Here is a 22976-nt window from a genome sequence, read left to right as displayed (position 1 = left end):
GTCTCTGTAAAACTTCTTTGACATGTTCAGTCATTTCTCCAAATCTTATTTCTTGTAGAATAGTTCCATATTCAGCATCATTTCCTTATTGCATATTTGTAATGACTTTCTTATATTAAAAATATAACCAAATGTTAACATTACCAATGCTACATTACATCATTTACTTATACTACCTATGGAGCATAACAACAAATTACAATACCACAATATATCTGGAGAAGCTTGTTGTGAAGACTCTTGAAGAAAATGAAACTTCTCATTATTGAGGACATAAGCATGGTATCAAACGTAATGCTTGCCTTTGTGCATTTAAGAATGCTGCAAACTCTTAAAACAGAGTATGACATATTAGTCTCAATTTATTTAGGGCACAGACAATTGTACTATGTCCTCAGATTCTGTTAACTGTACAAAATAACATTCATCCATGTTTGTGTCGAGTAGCACCTTCAATATACATTGCAGACATCATGGTTCACAACTGCACTTCAGCTTTCCTTCCTTAAGGACAGCATTGCATTTAGCCTTGCTTTCCTTTAGGCACACACAATTATACTGTATTCTATTATCTGTGATTAAATGGCATTCATCGACCTTTGTGTCAACAACTGCCGTCAATCTACACTGTGGACAGAAGGGTTCACAACTTCAACTCCGCTTTAGAACTAAAATTACCTTCAATATCTGTCCTTACAACAACCTTGAATATATTCTGCGGTCAGTAAAAATTAAAACTTCATAGCAAGAGCTCCACTACTACAGAAAACATTGAATTCAGCCTCCCTTTATTTAAGATACAGACTAATGGATTTTATGTGTTCCGATTTTGTAAAAGAATGTCACAAATATTATTCATATAGAACTGCTCACTAGAGCTTTCCATCTACACTCCAGACAGCTCAGTTCACAACTTCAATTCAGCTTTCCTTCTACATTAAGGACACCATTGTTTTGAGCTTTACTTTCCTTAAGACAGACACAATTATACTGCGTCCTCAGATACTGTTAACTTTCACAAAATAGCATTCATCGATCTTTGTGTCAACAACTGCCTTCAATCTACACTGGGGACAGCTGTATTCACAACTTCAATTCAGCTTTCCTTCTACATTTAGGACCGCATTGCATTCAGCCTTTTTTTCCTTAAGGTAGAGACAATTATACTGTGTCCTCAGATTCTGTTATCTGTAACTAAATAGCATTCTTCAATCTTTTTGTGAACAACTGCCTTCAATCTACACTGCGGACAGCTGGGTTCACAACTTGAATTCAGCTTTCCTTCTACATTAAGGACAGTATTGCATTCAGCCTTGCTTTCCTTAAGGCAGAGACAATTATACTGTATCCTCACATTCTGTTAACTGTACAAAATAGCATTCATTGATATTTGTGTCAACTGCCTTTAATCTACACTGTGGACAGCTGTGTTCACACCTTCAATGTAGCTTTCCTTCTACATTAAGGACAGCATTACATTCAACATTGTTTTCCTTAACGCAGAAACAATTCTACTCTGTCCTAAGATTCTGTTAACTGTTCAAAATACCATTTATCAATGTTTCTATTGATTAGTACCTTGGAGCTACATTACAGACAGAAGGGTTCACAACTTCAAATCAGTTTTCCATGTAAATGTCTCTTCACTATGTATGCTGAGAACTGCCTTCAATCAATTCTGCGCTCAGTAGAGTTCACAACTAGATACCAAGAGCGCCAGCACTACAGAAAACATTCAATACAATCTTGATTTACTTAAAACAGTCAATTGCACAATATCCTCGCATTTTCTTAAACTTTGAACACTAGGAAATTCATCCTTTATTGATTTAATGCAGACAAAATTCTACTATATGTGTTTCACACTTTGTTTAAATAAGTGACAAAAAACATTTATCTATGTCTGTTAACAACTGCCTTCAATCCACACTGCACAGGGAACATACAAGATCACCGCCAAAGATACTACTTACTCAGCGCACCATAAATAATCACAAACAAGAGTGAACACTTTTATGTCACAGTGAGACATACTGTCCCTTTTAAATGGAATTGATGCAGAATCCAATTAACAAAAGACATTACTTCAATTACTGCACCTCACCCCGACCACACATCATCACAGGGTACATTCAAGCTCTGCGCCAAAGGTATTACTAAGTGCATCACAATGTCACCGTTTTGAATGCGATGACTTATTTAGAAAAAAATACATCATACTTTTTGAAAATATACTTCAACTTACTTCTGTGAATGGACAACCAATATTTATGAGAAAACTTGATTTTAAAGATTTTGCTACCAATCCGTGCTGCTTGCACCACACATCATCACACACTCCACAGAACGTTGTTGCTTTAGATGCAAACTTGCTTCCTTTCTTGGCTTGTATTATCAATTATTCCTCAATTTCATATTCTGATTTAACGTCAAGGTCCTTTATCGAACCTTTTTCTCATTACTACTACCCCAGAAAAAGGTTAATACTCCAAAACGAATCTGTCAAATTTAGCAAACAACTCTTTCAAGGGATGATACATCCAAAAAATACTCCTTTGGCACACCAACTATGGTGCGACATGTAAAAACTTGCACCCCAGCAACTTCATTTGAGCTGCAACACAGATTGCAGAACAACCCACTCGCTGCTGCACCAACCACATCAACTGCTGCAACAGCATCTTCGGCAAGCAGTCCATCCTCACATATTGATCTTGATTTTGGTAAACTTAAATTTCCATGCATTTATTACGATGAACTTTTCTGTTATGTCAAATAGTCTATCAACCTCATCAAAAATTTAAAAAAAGGAGCATCACTCTCCTCAACATTCTCACTACACATTTATCAAGCTTTTTTGTTGGGAGAACTACCCCATCCAAAGGCAGTAGGAAATGTGCAAACTTGCTGCCTTTCTTGGCTAGGGTTATCAATTATTCTTTAATTTAATATTCTGACTCAAAGTCAAGGCCCTTTATTAAGCCTTTTTGTTGTAGAAGTTTCCACATTTGCAGCCTTTCTTCGCTAGGTTATCAATTATTCTTCTTGAAATTGAAAATCAAACTGCAAGCCCTTCATTGACCCTTCTTGATAACTACTAGCCATGAATAGCAGTGGGTTATTTGCACACTTGCGTCCTTTCTATCCCACCGTGTGTGTACTTTGTGCACTAGCTTGCCTCCTTATATGTGGTACCCATTTCTCAGGCTCTCACTGCAGAATCCGACACTCTGTCGGTGTAATGGACTGGAAAACCAAACACCCACTTCCCTTACAAGCAAATGTGTAGCTTGCACATCTTCAGCATTTATTATTTTTCACCTTATTCATCTTCCACTCAATCAACATATCATCCACACATACACAAACCTACTTGCTGCCTTTCTTCGCTGTGGTTATCAACTATTCTTCAATTTCATATTCTGATTCAAACTCGAGGCCCTTTATCGAGCCTTTTTGATGTAGCTACTACCCCGCCCAAACGCAGTTAAAAATGTGCACACTTGCTATCTTACTAGGCTAGGGTTATCAATTATCCTTGAATTTCATGAACTTGTTTTATATCAGTTATAGGTTTAGTACAATAACAAAATTCGTCTTACAAGTCCAAAAGAACACTGAATGACAGTCTACACTACAGATAACACAGGTCACAATTTGCGCAATTATGTCCCTGAAACATACATATTTTGACAATGCATTCCATACATGTTCTATCTTTCATTTCAATCGTGATTACAGATGATACAGTCCACCATTAAATGTACACTGCGGACAGCCGGATTCACAACTTCAATTCACCTTTCCTTCTACATTAAAGACAACATTGGATCTACCCTTGCTTTCCTTAACGTAGAGACAATTTTACTCTGTCCTCAGATTAGGTTAACTGTACAAAATAGCATTCATCAATATTTGTATCAATTAGTACCTTCAATCTACATTACAGACAGCGGGGTTCACAACTTCAATTCAGCTTTCAATGTCAAATTCTCTTCATATGTGTCCTGAGAAGTGCTTTCAATCAATTCTGCACTCACTCTAGGCCCTTTATAGAGCCTTTTTAATGTAGCTACTACCCCACCCAAATGCAGTTAAAAATGTGCACACTTGCTACCTTAGTTGGCTAGGGTTATCAATTATTCTTGAATTTCATGAACTTCTTTTATATCAGTTATAGGTTTAGTACAATAACAAAATTCATCTTGTAAGTCCAAAAGAACACTGAATGACAGTCTACACTACAGACAACACAGGTCACAATTTGAACTATTATGTCCCTGAAACATATATATTTTGACAATGTATTCCATACATGTTCTATCTTTCATTTCAATTGTGATTACAGATGATACACTCCACCATTAAATGTACACTGCAGACAGCCGGATTCACAACTTCAATTTACCTTTCCTTCTACATTAAAGACACCATTGGATCTACCCTTGCTTTCATTAACGTAGAGACAATTGTACTCTGTCCTCAGATTCTGTTAACTGTACAAAATAGCATTCATCAATATTTGTATCAATTAGTACCTTCGATCTACATTACAGACAGCGGGGTTCACAACTTTAATTCAGCTTTCAATGTAAATTTCTCTTCACTATGGGTCCTGAGACGTGATTTCAATCAATTCTCCACTCAGTGCAGTTCACAACTAGATACCAAGAGCGCTAGCACTACAGAAAACATTCAATACAATCTTGATTTACTTGAAACACAGACAATTGGTGTAGAAAATGTACAAGATGCACATTTAGTTATTCTTGTCAATGGCGTTCCTACTAAGAGTAAGAAAATCTGGCAAGAATTAGTGGATATTAGGAAAGTCAAAAAGGCAACGTTCTATCTAAGCATGGGCGGAAAATCCGTTACGCTCGCGGATTTTGCGGATTTTCAGTAAATTCGCAATCCGCGAACGCTCACGAATTTACCGAAAATCCGCAAATTCGCACGCAGCGGACTTTTTTTTCTTGGTGATACAATTTTGCGGCGTGCGGTGTAAGTTCGCAATTGCGAACATGTAGGTGCGGCGGGCAGCAACAATCTGGTACTCGCAAAATTACAAAAATTGCAATTCTGCACAAGAAATCCACTAGCAAGCAGCATAGACCTTCTGAAAATGATGATTTTTATCAGAATAACTCCTCAGGTTGACATTTGCCTGCACTTTTTTGGATTTGAGGCCTTTTGACTTTCTTTGGATCACTTTTGGATTAGAAATCAACTTTCACAAGTAAGCTTGTTTGGGGCATTACAGTTGCTGTAATGCTGTTCTGCAGAAAAACGAGTTTTGCAAAAGTGAAAGCATTCAGCAGGTGCAAAAGTTCAAACTCATCATTAGTAACCATTCCCTGTAGTGCTTCCTGACTGGGGCCCCTCCAGACTTCAGTTGCTAGTTGCAACAATTGTATGACCCTGCTCTGACCCTCACAGCAGGCTCATAGAATAGCTACAAGTAGGCCACAAAGGTCCTGGAAAAAAAATTGCACTGCAACAGAAAGCAAATTACAGATAAGGAAGCAGGTGCCAGACTGGAATTTTAAAACAGTGACACATTAATAAATCAACCCCAAATTAATTCATGTCAGTTGAAGCAGGGCAGGTGTGCTTGCCTTTTCCCCCCATAATCTACAGTGATGATGAACCAGAGGGTGGCATTGATGTACCAGAGGGTGGCATGGGTGAAACAGAGGGTGGCAGGGGTGAAACAGAGGGTGCTGGGAACCTGTGATGATGAACCAGACGTAGAAACAACATAATCGCGACCGTTGCGAGCCGACATGTAAGTTCGCAATTGCGAACTGGTACAAAACCCTCGCGAACTGGCAGAAATCCTTGCGAACACAAAAAAAAAATCCACAAATTCCCAGTTCAGTTGCTAGTTGCAACAATTGTATGACCCTGCTCTGACCCTCACAGCAGGCTCATAGAATAGCTACAAGTAGGCCACAAAGGTCCTGGAAAAAGAAAATTGCACTGCAAAAGAAAGCAAATTACAGATAAGGAAGCAGGTGCCAGACTGGAATTTTAAAACAGTGACACATTAATAAATCAACCCTAAATTAATTCATGTCAGTTGAAGCAGGGCAGGTGTGCTTGCTTTTTCCCCCCATAATCTACAGTGATGATGAACCAGAGGGTGGCATTGATGTACCAGAGGGTGGCATGGGTGAAACAGAGGGTGGCAGGGGTGAAACAGAGGGTGCTGGGAACCTGTGATGATGAACCAGATGTAGAAACAACATAATTGCAACCGTTGCGAGCCGACATGTAAGTTCGCAATTGCGAACTGGTACAAAACCCTCGCGAACTGGTAAAAATCCTTGCGAACACAAATAAAAAAAAAATCCGCAAATTCGCGAGAATTCGCTGATTTTGCGGATTGCGAGTTCGCAAATTTGCGAACGCCAGATTCGCAAAATTCGCCCATGCTTAGTTCTATCTGCTATAAAAACATTATTATTACAAAAATGTGTATGTGGGAAAAGAATAAATAACTGTAGAAAATACTGACTTCCCATCTGGACAAATTGAAAAACTGGATGTTATCATAACTGAAGAAATCTACGAACATTACAGTATTCATCCACTTCATTCTAAAGAAGTGATGGGGAATACTATAGAGTTATTCCAAATGAAAGAAGCAAAGGGAAGTTCCATTGCTGCATGGGAAAAAAGCTTGGAAGATCGTTGTTTCCTCAGTTCCTTCCCACACGAAAAAGAGGACGATATGATGACTGACCTGTGCAAATTCCTGCATCTGAATACCGGACATCAATATTATATGCAGAAAATCCAAGATTTCAACAATGTATTCCATATCTTTTTTCCATCTTTTGTTTGAAAATTATTTGTCTGGACTTCTTATGCAGAAAACCATATACTGAAAACAGGTGCACATCTGCAAAATGTTTCAGCAAACAAATTTATCCATAAAGTACAGCAGAAAGATAATATTTTGGAATCTCACCTCATTAATATCATGGCATGTCAGCGTTGTAGTAATGAGTAACTAACTAAAATGTATGCTAAGGAACTTATAAACTCCTCCATAGTTCCTTACTCTAAGCTTTGCTGACTATGCTTGGGATGATTTACTCCAATTTCTTGATTACACAAATTCATAGTCACCTGGCTTTTCTTACAATAAACTTCAGGCTTAGGTGAGGGGAGCTTTCATTCCAGCGCCAGGACACCGTTTGGTAACCGTGCGCTCTATAAATTTTATAAATAAATAAATAAATAAATATGATCATACTCAATGTCATATAATGCTTCCACAAAATCAGCATCTAAAGTTTAGCTTAGAAAATCACAGCTGATATCTACAGCATTTATATCTTACTCTTCATTTTCCCTACTTATAAAAAAATTATGTTTAGCTCTTCTATGACACGGTTACTAATGTCGAAACCGTCTTTCAAATTTTGTTGATTTTCCATACTGAATTTCTTACGTTGTAGGTCCTTGTACAAAAACATAAACACTTAATTTTATCTTCACTGTAATATCAGCTTATGTGGTGATTCATATGAAATATCTTACAATTAAAGCAACAATATTTTCTACATGAGTGTATATTATTTTCAAAATATTCTAAAATTAAATACAATAAATACAGTGTCACTCTGCATTGTGTCAAGTGCTTTATTTATTTATTTATACTACCTACTCTTTTGCAAACTTAAAACAATGATGACAGCACTGCCTTAGTTTGACTCACCCCATTACGTTCTCAATTAGGGTTGAGGGAGGCATAGGAAAGGACTAAACTACATGTCTATTGATGTACTCCTATGTTTAGAACACTGGATGACGCACTGAATAAACAAAGTTAGATACAAAAGAACATACACACAAAAAGGCTGCATAAAACATACACAAAGATAAGCAACACAAATAGGTCACCGAATCTTGAACACAAACTGGTAAGTCACCAAAAGAACAAAAAGGCTAAGAACACTGCAACGGACGCTACGCTGTGGAACTCATTGTGAAGAAAGGTAGAAACATACTGTAAATAAAGCGGAATTCAAATAAAGAGTAACACTCTGTTCCCCAACACAAAAAAAGATTTTGCAGAAGTTATATGTACAAATTTTTAAGGAGCTGCAAAGGGACCCCATCCCCCTGGACTCCAAAAATAACATTGGGGACCGTGGAGAGAACGCCAATGCCCCCACCGTCCCAGCCGGCTCCCCGCATCCTTCGAGAGACGGATTTGCTGCTCTCTCTAACGAAAAGCAATCTGCTTTCCTACTTGAAAGAGACAACAGATTAACTTGCTCTCTCTTTCACATGGTAAACCAGTTTGCTCTGCTAAAGTGGGAGCCGCGGCGCTCCCGCCCTACCATAGCAAACAGCAGTGTCCCGGGGATAGGCACCCCGAGACACTGCACGAGCCGGCCCTGGGAAATGATGGTCCCAGTAAGGAGGCTGCGCAACCCCCTCCCAACATTAAAGTCCCGAGAAGTGGAAGTCCCCGGAGATGGGAAATCCGTGCCATCACAGACCCCCTATTTTAAATATTACTGCCTCAGGTAGGTGGCGGTCCCCGAAGAATGTAGGAGAGCTGTGAGCCCCCCGCATAATTCAAAATAAATGATGGCTGCCAACACTTCCTGGTTGGGAGTGCTGACAGACAGTTGACAACCAATCAGCATGCAGCTCGTGCTCGTAATTGTACGGATTTCCGTACGCGTATGCCGCGATTTTTCTTTAAAAAAAATAAAAATGTGTGAGTGTATGTATATATATATATATATTCACAGAAAAAAACCATAGGTTATAGTGGATATATAGTTAGGAATTTGCATTTACAAAACCTTGAAAATTCAATGAAAAAACCATTGGTTTTAGGCCATATATAGTTAGGGATTTGCATTTACAAAACCTTATTTTACTCGCATAAAACCATTGAAATTCCATATATAGTTATAAGCGCTAACTATATATCGTGCACCCGCAATCCACTGCTGATGATGTCACATATTACATCATTCATGACATGGTTAGTGACATCACTGATGACATCACTGATGACATCTCAAATGACATCATCCAGTGACTGTATGTTTCTGTAAAGTTAAAATATCTCTTACATATTGAAGAATGAGTGGATATATAAGTGTCTGGATGAAGGATTTAGTAGGTGCATGACTGACTATATGAGTGAGTGATTAAATGTGTCTCACTGAGTGCATGGGTTAATGACTAAACTGTCTCAATTTGTGCATCATTATGTCTGTTGTTCTGTAAACTGTTCCATGTGTTGATAAGTAGCTATATGAGTAACTATATGGGTTATTGATTGGTTGCCCAAGTATTTGTATGGGATACTGAGTGTGTGTGTGGGTAGCTGGGAGGTGTGTGACTCTGTGCATAGATGTGTGAGCAGTTGATTCACTAGATGTATGGTTTCAAAAGTGCATGTGGAAACAGCTGTATGGGCGGTTGACTGTGTGCATGAGTGTATTGGTGAGTGAATGGATATCTCAGTGCTACATGTCAAAGTAAGTACATATGTAAAACACAGTACATGTGAGAGTTGACATATATAAATAACTGTGCATAAGAGCCAGTGAATGTGTGAGTGGCTGTATGGATCATTGTGAACTTGTATCAGGGATTGTATAAGAGAGTAAATATGTGTTAGTATATGTTTGAATAAGTAAAGTTTGTATAACTGTATATTTGAGGAAATGGAGGTGTGATTGATTCTTTGCATGACTGACTAGGTGTGTGAGTAACTCCATGGATGAGTGACAGTCTGTGAGTGTCTGTTTACACTGATTGTATCTAAGGTTATATTAGAGTCTGAAGAGGTTCATCGTATTATCACATGAATGATATCATCAGTGATGTTATCAGTCATGTCAAATGAGATGTTTTCAGTGATGTCATCAGTGATGTCATTTGAGATGTCATCAGTGATGTCATCAGTGATGTCACTAACCATGTCATGAATGATGTAATATGTGACATCATCAGCAGTGGATTGCGGGTGCGCGATATATAGTTAGCGCTTATAACTATATATGGAATTTCAATGGTTTTATGCGAGTAAAATAAGGTTTTGTAAATGCAAATCCCTAACTATATATGGCCTAAAACCAATGGTTTTTTCATTGAATTTTCAAGGTTTTGTAAATGCAAATTCCTAACTATATATCCACTATAACCTATGGTTTTTTCTGTGAATTTCATTGGTTTTTTAATAGCAAATATGAAAAGCTTTAAAATGTCAAGTACGTGATAAATAAAAACATTTTCGTATTTATGCACGCTGATGTGCTTTGAACGCTGCACCCCCCCCCTCCCCTCTTTTGTCTTAGTAGTACTCTCTCTTTGCAGATACTGAAGGGTAGTTAACGCAGGCCTTTACCCCCGTTGTAATCCGTCGTGGCTGCTTGTCTCTCCATTTGATTGATTGTTGTCCAAGCATTTACTGTTTTAGAATTGGTTCTCTTTGGATCATTCTCTATTTACAAACAAGCACAAAGTCGCAATACTCTGTTTAGTCTTTGCAGATAGTGAAAAATCGTGTAAAAAAAATAAAAGTAATCGAGCAAAATCAGTAGGCCACTAATTGGATCTCTTTTTGACCTCGCTAAAATAGAAATATTAGGAACAACCCTTCATGAGAAATACGAAAATAGTGAGATGAACTGAGCTCCACACCATGAGGACTGCAAGACAGCTCGGCTCCATCACCCATCCCGCACAAAATAACGACAAACCGTATGCAAATATTAAAAATATAGACAACACACCAGCAAAGAAACAGGGTAAAACATTTTATTAAAAAACTATTTACATAACGTTGGTTTATAAGATGATGTCAGTAGTGGACCGATGTGTGAATAGATCGAAAGCAGCACAAGGCTCCAAGATCCGGATGGCAAGCTCCTGGATGTTGGGTGCCATAGTTTAGAGTTCTGAATTTGAGCCTTTTTGAATGTCCGTGCTTTGTTGAATCAAATTTGCGGCTTGACACAAAGCTGACTCAAGCGTTGCTACTGATGCTATGCAGACCAAAACTGGTTTTCAGTTTGTACATTTTTCTAGATTTTTAATCCAAGTTTGGTTGACTTTGTAGAACGATGGCTTCAAATTTTCAACATACGGTGTGGTGGCGCTGACTGGGAGGGGGCGCTTCGCTCCTGCCCCCTCCCCAAGTAAGATTTTCATACGTGAAAGTACGTTAATCGTTTTGGTCCCTGAGATGCTTCGATGTCACTGCCATTCTCAAATAGCATAAGTTCTGGATGTTGGGTGCCATAGTTAAGAGTTCTGAGCAGCGCTTGTAACACTGTCTGAAGCTTATTTCCACCTACTGCAGCTTCACTATTCTCAAAGTAAGTGAGTGTCGTTTGTGGACCTGACTGCATTAGAAAACAATGTAATATGTTACCTTCCTAAACAGCTTGACGGAGGCCCCTGAGGGGCGGTGTGATGGCCATGGACTCGGAGAAGACGCTTGGCTCCGACACCCTCCCCAAGTCTTATAGCACTGGTGTAGCCTGAGATTGCCCCCGACATAGGCCGCCGGCTCCCGGGATCCGGCGGAACTTTTTGCCTTTTGATGACTCTTCAATTCTGAACCTTGTCCCATCCAGCTGAGTTGCGCCCACTCTTGCGGCTACAGCGTCTTGCCCACCATCCAGCTGAATTGCGCCCACTCTTGCGGTGCAGCGATAGGCGGCTGCCACAGGACTCTCAAAATGGCGGCCGGCTCTTCGGTTTTGGGCCTGGTCCACTAAAATGGCCCTGGGACACCTTTGAACTCGGACGCTTCCGTGAAAGGGCTTGGGTCCCATTCTCGAAAAGCGTCCCCTCAGCCGTGAAGATTCTACAAAAGTCTTGGGGGCCTCCGACTCCCGCAGGCTTCTGGTGGGGAGCGGCTGCCATGATTGCTCGTGGAATGGCCACGACGGAGCTACGAGATGGTAGTGGTCTCATGCTGACGCCAGCTTTAGTCTGAAACATCCAGAAACACTGTAGACTACCAATTCGATCAGTTCCGGTAGCGCCCCAACATGACCCGGAAGAGAAGAACTTGCCCTCCCCTCTTTGACTGATGGTTCTTGTTGCCTGTCCCCTCTGTTGTCATTTAACAGAACTTTTTGGACTGCTGAAAGGAGTTGTGTTCCGAACGCTGGTTGGTGGAGACATTTTGACTATATTCTTGACCTACGTTGTCGCGTAATGCGTTATATGACACGCCGCGTTACCGCACCCGGAAGTGATCCGCGGCGCGGCGCACAGCGCGTAACGTAAGCATAACAGGACATGTGACTTGTTAATAAAACTTTTCATTGGTTCATTTTACTTTTGTTAATTTAATGATGAAAAGCTTGGTCATATGACCTAAAAATTACGCTTTTTATTGTTTTCGAACAATATTTTTTTTTCAAACATATGTTATAATATTCCAGGCTAATGTACTTTCCCGGAAAATTTACAACTGTCTTGTAAGTAAAATATATTCCTTTTTCGAGAAAAAGGGCGTTTCTTCCTTCCATAACGGAGCCGTTGAGTAAAAGAGATTCGGCCTGCTATCTTAGTCGCCGATACGCCTGATTATCAGATTCTTATCGATCACTTTATATTGCAGACATGAAAAACACAACTGCCCTTAAGCATTTATCTTTACTGCGTTCCTACATATTATACCTTTTATCCATCATGTAATTGGACTGCTTTATTTCACTTGCCTTTACTGATTCGAAAACAGTGACTAAAAGTAAAAACTTTACCAATGTAAATACTACTACCGTGTTTTGTTTTAAAAACCTTTATTGTGAAAATGTCAGTATACAAATACGGGCCTATAACCACGTGGGCCGGCCACGGAGCAAACTGAAATCGTATATGATGAGGAGACATTTACACTGTAGAAGAACGTAACGAGCGGGCCATTAGGTTGCAAGAACAAAGGTGTCTAACAGTTGCGGAATCGGTGGACGTACATTTTGTAATTAAAATACGATACAGCCACTTACAATAACATTTTCTAGATATACATTTGCGGGCAAGGAGTTACGAGTCCCATTTATACCGGCGCCATTTTGGGCGAGGCCGGGCAGGTCCAAGATATAGTCAAAATGTCTCCACCAACCATCGGCCAGACCAGAACCCCTTTCGGCCCTTTATGCTACAAGATGGTGTCTTCCATTCAGAAAATAGTGTTGGCAGCATTTTGAAAGGAAACAGAAACAGCCATTCTCCTAGTGAGTTTCACATTGTTACATTTAGGAAGAATGTTGAAGAGTAGTATGTGGAAAATCTGAAGCCATTTTTCTACAAACTCTCAATCAGACTTGGATGGAAAAAAAAAACCTGAAGAATGTACAAACTGAAAACCAATTTTTGTCTGTATAGCATCAACAGTAACGCTTGAGTCAGCTTTGTGTCAAGCCGCCATTTTCATTCAATCAATAGCGTCCCGCTGCACACATTCAGGGACCTGGTCGTGTCTTCAGATGAAACGGATTGTAGGAAAAGAAGCAGAAAGGAAAAGGAAAAAAGTTCCGCCGCACCTCGGGAGCCGGCCGCCTATGTCATGTGCCACCTTTGGCCACACCAGGGCAATAGTGAAGCTGCAGCAGGTGCAAATAAGCTTCAGACAGTCTTACAAGCACTGCTCAGAACTCTCAACTGAGGCACTCAACATCCAGGACTTGCCATTCGGATCTTGGCGCCTTGTGCTGGTTCCGACCTATTCACACATCAGTCCAGTACTGACATCACGTCATAAGCCAACGGGGCACCCCACGCCGACTTTCGGCGCAGCATTGTAGGATGGCCACACCAGTGCGGCAACTTGCTGGACACAACATCGGGGCCATCCAGATCTCGGCGCGTTCGACTCACTGTACCGCAAGAGTGACCGCAACTCAGCTGGACACGCCATCTTTCGGCGCAGCATTGTAGGATGGCCACACCAGTGCGGCAATTTGCTGGACACCACCTCGGTGCCATCCGGATCTCGGCGCGTTCGAGTCACTGTACCGCAACAGTGACCGCAACTCAGCTGGACACGCCGTCTTTCGGCGCAGCATTGTAGGATGGCCACACCAGTGCTGCAATTTGCTGGACACCACCTCGGTGCCATCCGGATCTCGGCGCGTTCGAGTCACTGTACCGCAACAGTGACCGCAACTCAGCTGGACACACCGTCTTTCGGCGCAGCATTGTAGGATGGCCACACCAGTGCGGCAATTTGCTGGACACCACCTCGGTGCCATCCGAATCTCGGCGCGTTGTGCTGCCTTCGGCCTATTCGCACATGGGTCCGCTACTGACGCCGCCTCACGTGCCAACGGATTTTCTACGCTTTTTGTAGCCCTATGCCGCATAACAGGTCATGTGACTTGTTTATAAAACTTTTCATTGGTTCATTTTACTTTTGGTTTCCTAAAGATGGAAGGCTTGGTCATATGACCTAAAAATAACACTTTTCATTGGTTTAGAACATTTTTTTTTCCCAAACGATGAAAGCCCCACCTTGTTTCTGAATCATTCAGACTGAAGCTGGCGTCAGCATGAGAGCACCACCATCTCGTGGCTCCGTCGTGGTCATTCCGCGAGCAATCATGGCAGCCGCTCCCCACCGGAAGCCTGCGGGAGTCGGGGGCCCCCAAGACTTTTGTAGAATCTTCACGGCTGAGGGGACACTTTTCGAGAATGGAGCCCAAGCCCTAGCAGGCAAGCGTCCGAGTTCCAAGGTGTCCCAGGGCCATTTCAGTGGACCAGGCCCAAAACCGAGGAGCCGTCCGCCATTTTAAGAGCCATGTGGCAGCCGCCTATCGCTGCACTGCAAGAGTGGGAGCAACTCAACAACATGGTGAGCGAGACGCTGTAGCCGCAAGAGCGGGCGCAACTCAGCTAGATGGCCGCCACCTGGGGAGGCCCGTTCACGCCGCCTCCCCCACCCCTGGGCCGCCGCACGCCAATTTTCGGAGCAGCATTGTAGGATACCAAAACCAGTGCGGCAGTTTACTGGACATCACCTGGGTGCCTGTCGTACATGTTGTGTCAGCCATGTGACACTGGACACAGTCCCATCAACATCTCAACGCGTTCTGCTGCCTTGGGACTATTCGCACAACAGACCGCTACTGACGAGGCCTCCCCCCGCACCACCCGGGACGCCCCACGCTGTTTTTCTGTGCTGCATTGTAGGATCCCAAAACCAGTGCGGCACCCAGGCGACATCACCTGGGTGCCGTCCAGAACTCTGCACGTTGTGCTGCCTTGGGACTATTCGCACAAAAGACAGCTTCTAACCATTGTTGCTTTTTGTGTTGAAAAATGTTTAAATGTTTTTAGTTTTTGTTCCGTTCGTTATAGTTAATAGTTAATAAAGTTTTATAATCTTACTTTGTTGGAGTGTTATCTATTTTTTTAAAAACGGGTGAATGGGGCCTTGAATCGGGTTATTGTCATGTGTGGGCTTTGGAAGTGTGCTGCTGCAGGATCGGACATTTCAAACTCAAATGCACGTTCTTTTTCTTACCTTTCCGAAGCATGGAGCGCAATAGCAGGCAGAGAAAGGGTGATGCACGTGTTGAACACTACCTGACCTGGCAAGTTGCTGGCAGTGCCCCCCCGCCCGCTCCTAAAAGAGGGCACACACACACCGCCGCCCCGAGTACTTCACAAATCTTTAAAAGACCATGCGCTTGTTCATGAGGCTTAAATGGTTTATCACCTCTTCTAGAACCCCTGCATCGACCCTCTGACGTTTCCTGGAAAAATTACCATGTAACACAATACCAAGCCCTGTCAGCTGAAACCCCCAAGGAATCGTGGGGCATATTATCAAGGGGGTTTATCTCCGCTTTTTTGGCTTTAAAAGCCATGAAAGCGGAGATAAAATTATCTCCCTATTACCAAGCTGTCGCTAACATCAGTTAGTGACAGCTAAAAGGAGATAGCGACCATCTTGGGCCCCGCTTTGCATGTCAGTGATACTTATCACTAATGACATGCAAAGTGGCGTACCAAGATGTTAGCGACTGGAAACAGTCCCTAACATCGCTATCTTCTATTACCAACTTTTGGAGATATTCGCGCTAAGCGCGAATATCTCCAAAATCTAACACCTGCCCTGAGCAGTTCTTAGCCATGTTATCCAATGGGAGGTGGATAACATGGCTAAGAGCATTTGCTCGATAATACATGAATATCGCTGACTTTTCTGCGATAATAGCAAGGTTTATCTGCGATAAAAATCACCGATGTGCGGCGATAATTTTTGTCTCTAAACAAGTTAGAGACAAAAATTATCGCTAGTTGTTCGTAATATGCCCCCGGGTTTTTGCTTGCAGAAATCGGGAGGCGGGAGACTAGCACTGAAATCAGTAGTCACACGCCTGAATCAGGAGGGTTGGCATGTCTGAATTCTCTACAGCTGGGGCCATAAACTACATCCGCAGGGGTAGGTGATAGCCTGGGACCAGCCTGGCATCTAAAATGGCTGCCATGCACGACAAAATTGTGGCATTGGAAAAAAGGCAAGATGGCGCAGCCGCTGGAAGAGATGTATCACCTCTTCTTCTCTCTCGATCCTACCGAGAAACAAGATGGCGGCCGCTCCGGACTGTCACGCAGCAAAATAAAAAAAAGCTCACGCACAGCCGCTGGAAGAGATGTATCAACATATATCAGCCTCCTCAGCCACCCTCAGGAAACATAGGGGATTAGGATACGTCTCCCGCACCCCCTTATACCTAGTAATTTAATTAACGAAGCACAAAATGGCGAATTCCCGTTTCGCTACCAGTTTGCGGCCCAGTTCGCGGCCCGTGAAGCGCTTCTACCGTGAAAAATCATTTTTTTTTCTTTTTCCCACGGGACCCTTTAATAACCCCAACAACATTCCTAGGGGGTCAAGAGGGGGATACCTTGCCCCCTTTCATTAAATTCCCCCTTAGTTTTTCACCTCTTCTTCTCTCTCGATCCTACCGAGAGACAAGATGGCGGCCGCTCCGGACTGTTTAGAATGTTGACAGACACCGGAGAGCCAATCAGCTTTCTGCGCGCAAAGTTCCGAAACGCGAAAAGTAAGCGGACCGGATCGCTGCCCGGAGCGCTGTTACAGATATATATCTTGATTTAAACGTTAATTTCTCAAAATCCACTGAAGCACATATATTGAGACCTAGCAAAGGCACATCGGGCTACCAGTCCCTACAATTTTGCCAAGTTTCGTGCAAATCCATTCAGCCGTTCGAGCTAAAAGTGAGGCCAACCGCCCTATGGAAAACTCAATGTAAAAAACGCGTTTTGGGACCCCCCTTTTTTCTCAGCCCCCCCTTGACGAAACCCCACCAAATTTCCAGGGGCTGCTCAGAAACAAAATGTGCCATTTTCCTGAAAATTTCAGCCGATTCCGTCCACAAACGCCAAAGTTATTAGACATAGAATTTTCAGAAATCCCATAGGGAATTAATCCTAACTATATATACCTACTGGCGATAGCCAGTAGGTAATATATATATATATATATATATATATATATATATATATATATATATATATATATATATATATATATATATATATATATATTACGCTCGACTTTCAAAAAATCCAACAGAAAGATATATATATATATAGTCTAAACATCCATGTACGACCCCCTGAGCAAGCCTATAGGGTCAGAATGTTTCCACCCTGCCCCCTTTCTTTATTTCTCAACTTTGTTTTACTGTGTTCTTGTGACTCGGTTCTAGCGACGAACAAGATGGCTGCCAACACTTCCTGGTTTGGAGTGCTGACAGACAGTTGACAGCCAATCTGCATGCAGCTCGTGCTCGTCGTAATTGTACAGATTTCCCTACGCCGCAATTTTTCTTTAAAAAAATAAAATAAAAAAATAGAGCCTAAACATCCATGTACGACCCCCTGAGCAAGCCTAGAGAGTCAGAATGTTTCTAGCCTGCCCCCTTCCCTTACTTCTCAACTTTGTTTTACTGTTTTCTTGTGATTCGGTTCTACCGAGGCACAAGATGGCCGCCAAAACTTCTTGGTTTTGAGTGTTGACAGACAGTTGACAGCCAATCATCATGCAGCTCATGCTCGTAATTGAACGGATTTCTGTACGCGTGCTGAACTCCGTCTCTAGATATCACTATGATTTTACTTGCAATTTTCTCAGAAACTACTGAACGGATTTACACCATTTAACAAAAAGCACAACCTGCGAACCGAACTCTACCTCTCTGCCAAATTTCGTGTAATTCCGTTCAGCCGTTCGGGCTGTAGCCCTGGCTAAAGGTCCCTATGGAAAATTGCATGGGGAAAACATGTTTTGGGACCCCCTTTTTTCTTGGCCCCCACTTAATGAATCACCGCCAAACTTTCAGGGAAGGAGTGGACCCAAGCAGGCCATTTTCTTGGAGAAATTCACGAACATTTGTCCACCTGCGCCAACGTTATTCCAAATAGAATGTTGTGGGTTTCCTATGGAAACTAGGTCCTAACTATAACTACCTACCGGCGACCACCAGTAGGTAATGTTTTCATATAGAATTTTTTTTTAATCGTTTTTCTGGGGTTCCCACCAATGAGTTGAGTGTGTGTGTGTGTGTATATATATATATAGATAGATAGATAGATAGATAGATAGATAGATAGATAGATAGATAGATATGTGTATGGATGGATGGATGGTAGGGAGAAAGGTGGATGGATAGATCACATAATGGGACATTGTCAATTCAAATGCGCCGCTACAATGAAAGCCTCTTGGGATCTGCGGTGGATGATTCATTACAAAGCAAGAAGAAAGGCCACAACATGTTAAAAGGGTACAGTGCAATGTACCAGACGATTCCAAGGAAGGATTTGAATACCTTTTCCACTGATAACCCTAGCACTGGACTGATGCAAACCAGCTCGGTTGACACCAATTCTGATCCTCCCCCCACACTCCCCTTCAACTGGATCAGCCAGGCGTTGTTGATTGCTATTTTGTGCATCCCTTGTGTGACATCAGACTTTGCACTGGAAGTTCCTGTGCATCGCCTTGATCTTTAAATTCTTTTTTCTGATTCTGGAAGCACACTGGAGAAGCTCTGAAGAATTTTCAAGGATCTGCAGAGAAGAGAAGGAAAAAGATCACCTAAAAACAGAAAATCACTGGAGGCCACAAGGAACATCAAAGCACAGGAGGAGAACTTCCCTCTTGAGAAATGTTCAGAGAAGTCATATGGAGAAGAACCCCTTTAAATGCTGTCCAAACTGCCGCCACAGGTTCAAGCAGAGGTCTACATGAAATCTGTAACCTGGGTCTTCCAACGTATCACAGCGCTGAAGATTGCAAGGCCAGTGCCAAATTCCTACCGAAGACTCAAGAACAAACTGAATTAACAACTTGCAGATCACACCATGGCCGGCACCCAGAAACAACAAGAATCCCTGAAAGACCTGGGCCTCTCAAGCAACAATGAAGAATGCAAAGCCGGCCCAGTGAGGTGAGTCGGACACAGAAATGAGTGTTGTCTGCGCCGAAAGAGTAGAAGCGGCGAGGGACGCAGAAAAGAGGAAGCTTACAAAACCCCAAAAAATCCTGAAGGCCAACTGTATGCCTGCTTCAAAACACTTGACAACTGGCGCTCAGCACAGTCCCAATTACCTGCTCATGTCCTGTCCAAAGGACACCGATGGGGCAAACCAGCAGGCGCAAAGAAGGTGTCAAAGGGAAGTGTCAGGGCGGCTGAGGACATGGAGCAGATTGCCACGAAGAAGAAGCCCTCATGGACACTGAATACTCACTTGAGGTTGAAAGGAAAAGACGGTGAAGGGCAACACTGTTGCAGCAGAAGAAGGCGTTCAACAACTCCCTCAAGACCTTTTGAAACTCTGAGCTGAGGGACTTTGGAGAAGACTTGCCCAACATTGAGGTGCAATTGACATCTGAACTGCATGAGGAAAAGCAGGAGAACCTTTTCAATTGTGAGGAGGAAGACTCCAGCGTGTTAGAGAAGCATTGGAAGAGTGTCAAAATCCCAATGCTGAATCCCCAGAAGAAGGAGTCTACAGCTATCCCTCAGGGCCATCATCCTGTGGCGACCTGTCCATGTACAGTGGACTAATCAAGAGGCCAACCGACACATGGGGTTTAGCTAAAGGAAAAGAGAGAGAAATCATTCTTCCACCTCAACCCTAATGCTATTGAGGAGGGCAAAGGTATACTTGCCCACGCTCTCCAGCTTTCTAGATCAGGGCAAGGAGGCCTTCAAGGAATCTGTTCTCTCTAGGGAGATTACTCCTCAAGAGGAGAAAGAATATAAGCATTCCATGCAAAACCCCAGTACATAAAGGGTAATGCTCAGGCAGACTCTTTCAAAGTGGCTAAAGCCCTAAAAAGGAACAACACTCCCATACCAACCGCACCACCTCCAGATAAGGAAAGCGATAGGATGGACTTGGTGGATAAGAGAATAGAAAGTGAGACTGCGACACAGTGGAGAAATGCAATTTCCAACGCTCTCCTCAACGGAATGCAACCACCAGCAATGGGGGGAAAAATGGATGGACTGATGCAGCTCCTCCCTGAGGAGTTTCATAAAGAGCAAAAACTGTTATCCAGGAGGGCAAGAGCATAGCCAGTTCCTGTCTCAAATCTGCGCTGGATACAGCAGACAGATGTGTATTGGCACTGCACCGAAGAGGCACACATGTGTCAAGATTTCCAGCTTCAAGGCAGAGATAGCCTTCCATCATAAACTTGCCATTTACAGGCGAGGCTCTCTTCAGGACTGCCATGAACAAAGCACTCTAACAAATCATGGACAACAAAATAGCTAAGGCCATGGGCGGGGCGCACAGTTCAGAGGGTCCTTCAGGATGGGAGATACATCCCACAAAAGACCAGCCGGCAGAGCAGGTTTCTCACCATCCCAGCATCACCACCAGCAGAAGGGTTTCATCCAACAGGACGCACCAACTTTCTCAGCAGCAGAGGCAACACCCTACAGGCAGGGCGCAATCCGCAAGGGGGGGAATTAGCCAACTGACTCTTAGGACCAACAGCCCTGCTACATAACATCAGTCGGGGAGTTAAGAAATAGGATTCCTCCAGGAATGTGGGCAGTCACCTCAGACAATCTGATCTTAAACAGCATTGGGCAAGGCTACTCTAGAGCACTCACCAAATCACTAGCTCGTGTGCACCCCCGCTACCAAGACCAGAACATTAAGGAAACAGGAACTCCCACAGTTGCGAGAAGAGGACGCGGAACTCATCAAAAAATGATCCATTGAGAAAGTCCCTCAGTGGGAAACAGGCAGTGCCATTTATTCACCATGCATCCTAGTACCAAAACCACACTTTACTCTGATTACAATCTTCAACCTGAGATACCTAAATAAGTTCATGCAAACACATTTCAAACTGACCTCTAGAAATGATGCTGTTCCTAAGAAGGGTGGATTATATGGCCAAATTAGATTGAAAAGATGCCTAATTTCACATACCAATGAACCCAAGGCAAAAGAAATACCTCTGATTACTTGTGGACTGAGTACACTACCAATTTAGAGTGCTACCTTTCAGGATAAAATCCACACGAAGGGTGTTCACAAAATGCCTGTAAGTGATGGCAGCATACCCGGGAAGTCAGGGTTTCACATCTATCCATAACTGGATGACCAGTTGGTAAAGGCAAACTCAAAGCAAAAATACCACAGGAACATGTTAACAGTCATCAGTATGCTTCAAAATCAGTTTTATTTTTATTTTACAGTTTTATATAGCGTGAACTTGACATGAATCGGGTATCAGAGCGCTTTACATAGCACTGGTTGCATTACATGAGGACACATTAATTTTTGTTAGGGATGGGGAGATTAAGTGATTTGCCCAGAATCACTGGATGTTCAGCATCATTGCCGAGACTCGAACCCAGTTCCCCAGATTCGTGTTGGACAGCCCTAGCCGTTAGGCCAACTCCTCTCCCATAAACCACGAAAAATCGTCATTTTTGAAGAGGGTGAATGTGTTCATGGGGGCAATATTAGACTGAAGGGCAATACGAGCATATTCAGGCCCCAAGAGTGTCTGCAGTAGCCAAGCAAAATCTCCTCTACCAGGAGGGACAGTCTCTGACAGTGAGGACTGTCATGCAGCTGATGGGCATATATGCTTCAATCTTACTCCATGTAAGACTGCATATGCGGAGCCATACAGTAATGGACCTGCAACGGATGGTCACAGGGATCTGGGAGAATTTAGTGGTTGTCACCTAAAAGAATCAGAAGGAGATAGAATGGTGGCTTGTGGAACATGAGTGTAGGGAGCCCTTTCTGGCTCCATGACCATGACCATAACAGAAGTGTCCCACAAGTACAGTGAAGCATATGGAAACTTGAAGTTCAGAGTCCTCTGGAATACTATGGAAGTTGTGAACCACCTACAGTATCTGAAACTAAAGAAGGATCTTCCTAGCGCTGAAAGCTTTTCAAGTGCATGTGAAGGGGTGGATAATGCTTATTCAGACAGACACTACTACTACTACTACTACTACTATGTTGTACCTAAACAAGCAGGGGAGCAGTTTCATTCCTACAGTCAAAACTAGCACAACAGATATGGAGGTGGGTGATCCAACGGAACATGACCTTGGTAACCATACCCCCTTCTGGATAGCAGAACACAGAAGCAGACAGCCCGAGGAGGCAAGAAAAACACCTCCCACAAATGGGAGATAAAACTGGAAGCACTGGACAGTGTGTTCAAACAGTGGGGCATGCCAAGCATAGACCTGTTTGCAACCCCAGACAGTGCCAAATGCTGACATTTTGCATCTAGGTTTTCACACCACCAGTCTGAAGAGAATGCCCGGTTGATAGACTGTTTAAGGAAATTCGCCCATGCCTTACCTTTCATTCCCCTGGTCCCAAGAGCACAGGACAAAGCATGGCCACCAGGAACGTCACTCATACTAATGCCCCACAAT

Source organism: Lissotriton vulgaris, chromosome 1_1 (assembly GCF_964263255.1).
Source record: "Lissotriton vulgaris chromosome 1_1, aLisVul1.2, whole genome shotgun sequence".
NCBI classification, from domain to species: domain Eukaryota; kingdom Metazoa; phylum Chordata; class Amphibia; order Caudata; family Salamandridae; genus Lissotriton; species Lissotriton vulgaris.
Note: the sequence above shows the minus strand (reverse complement) of the source record.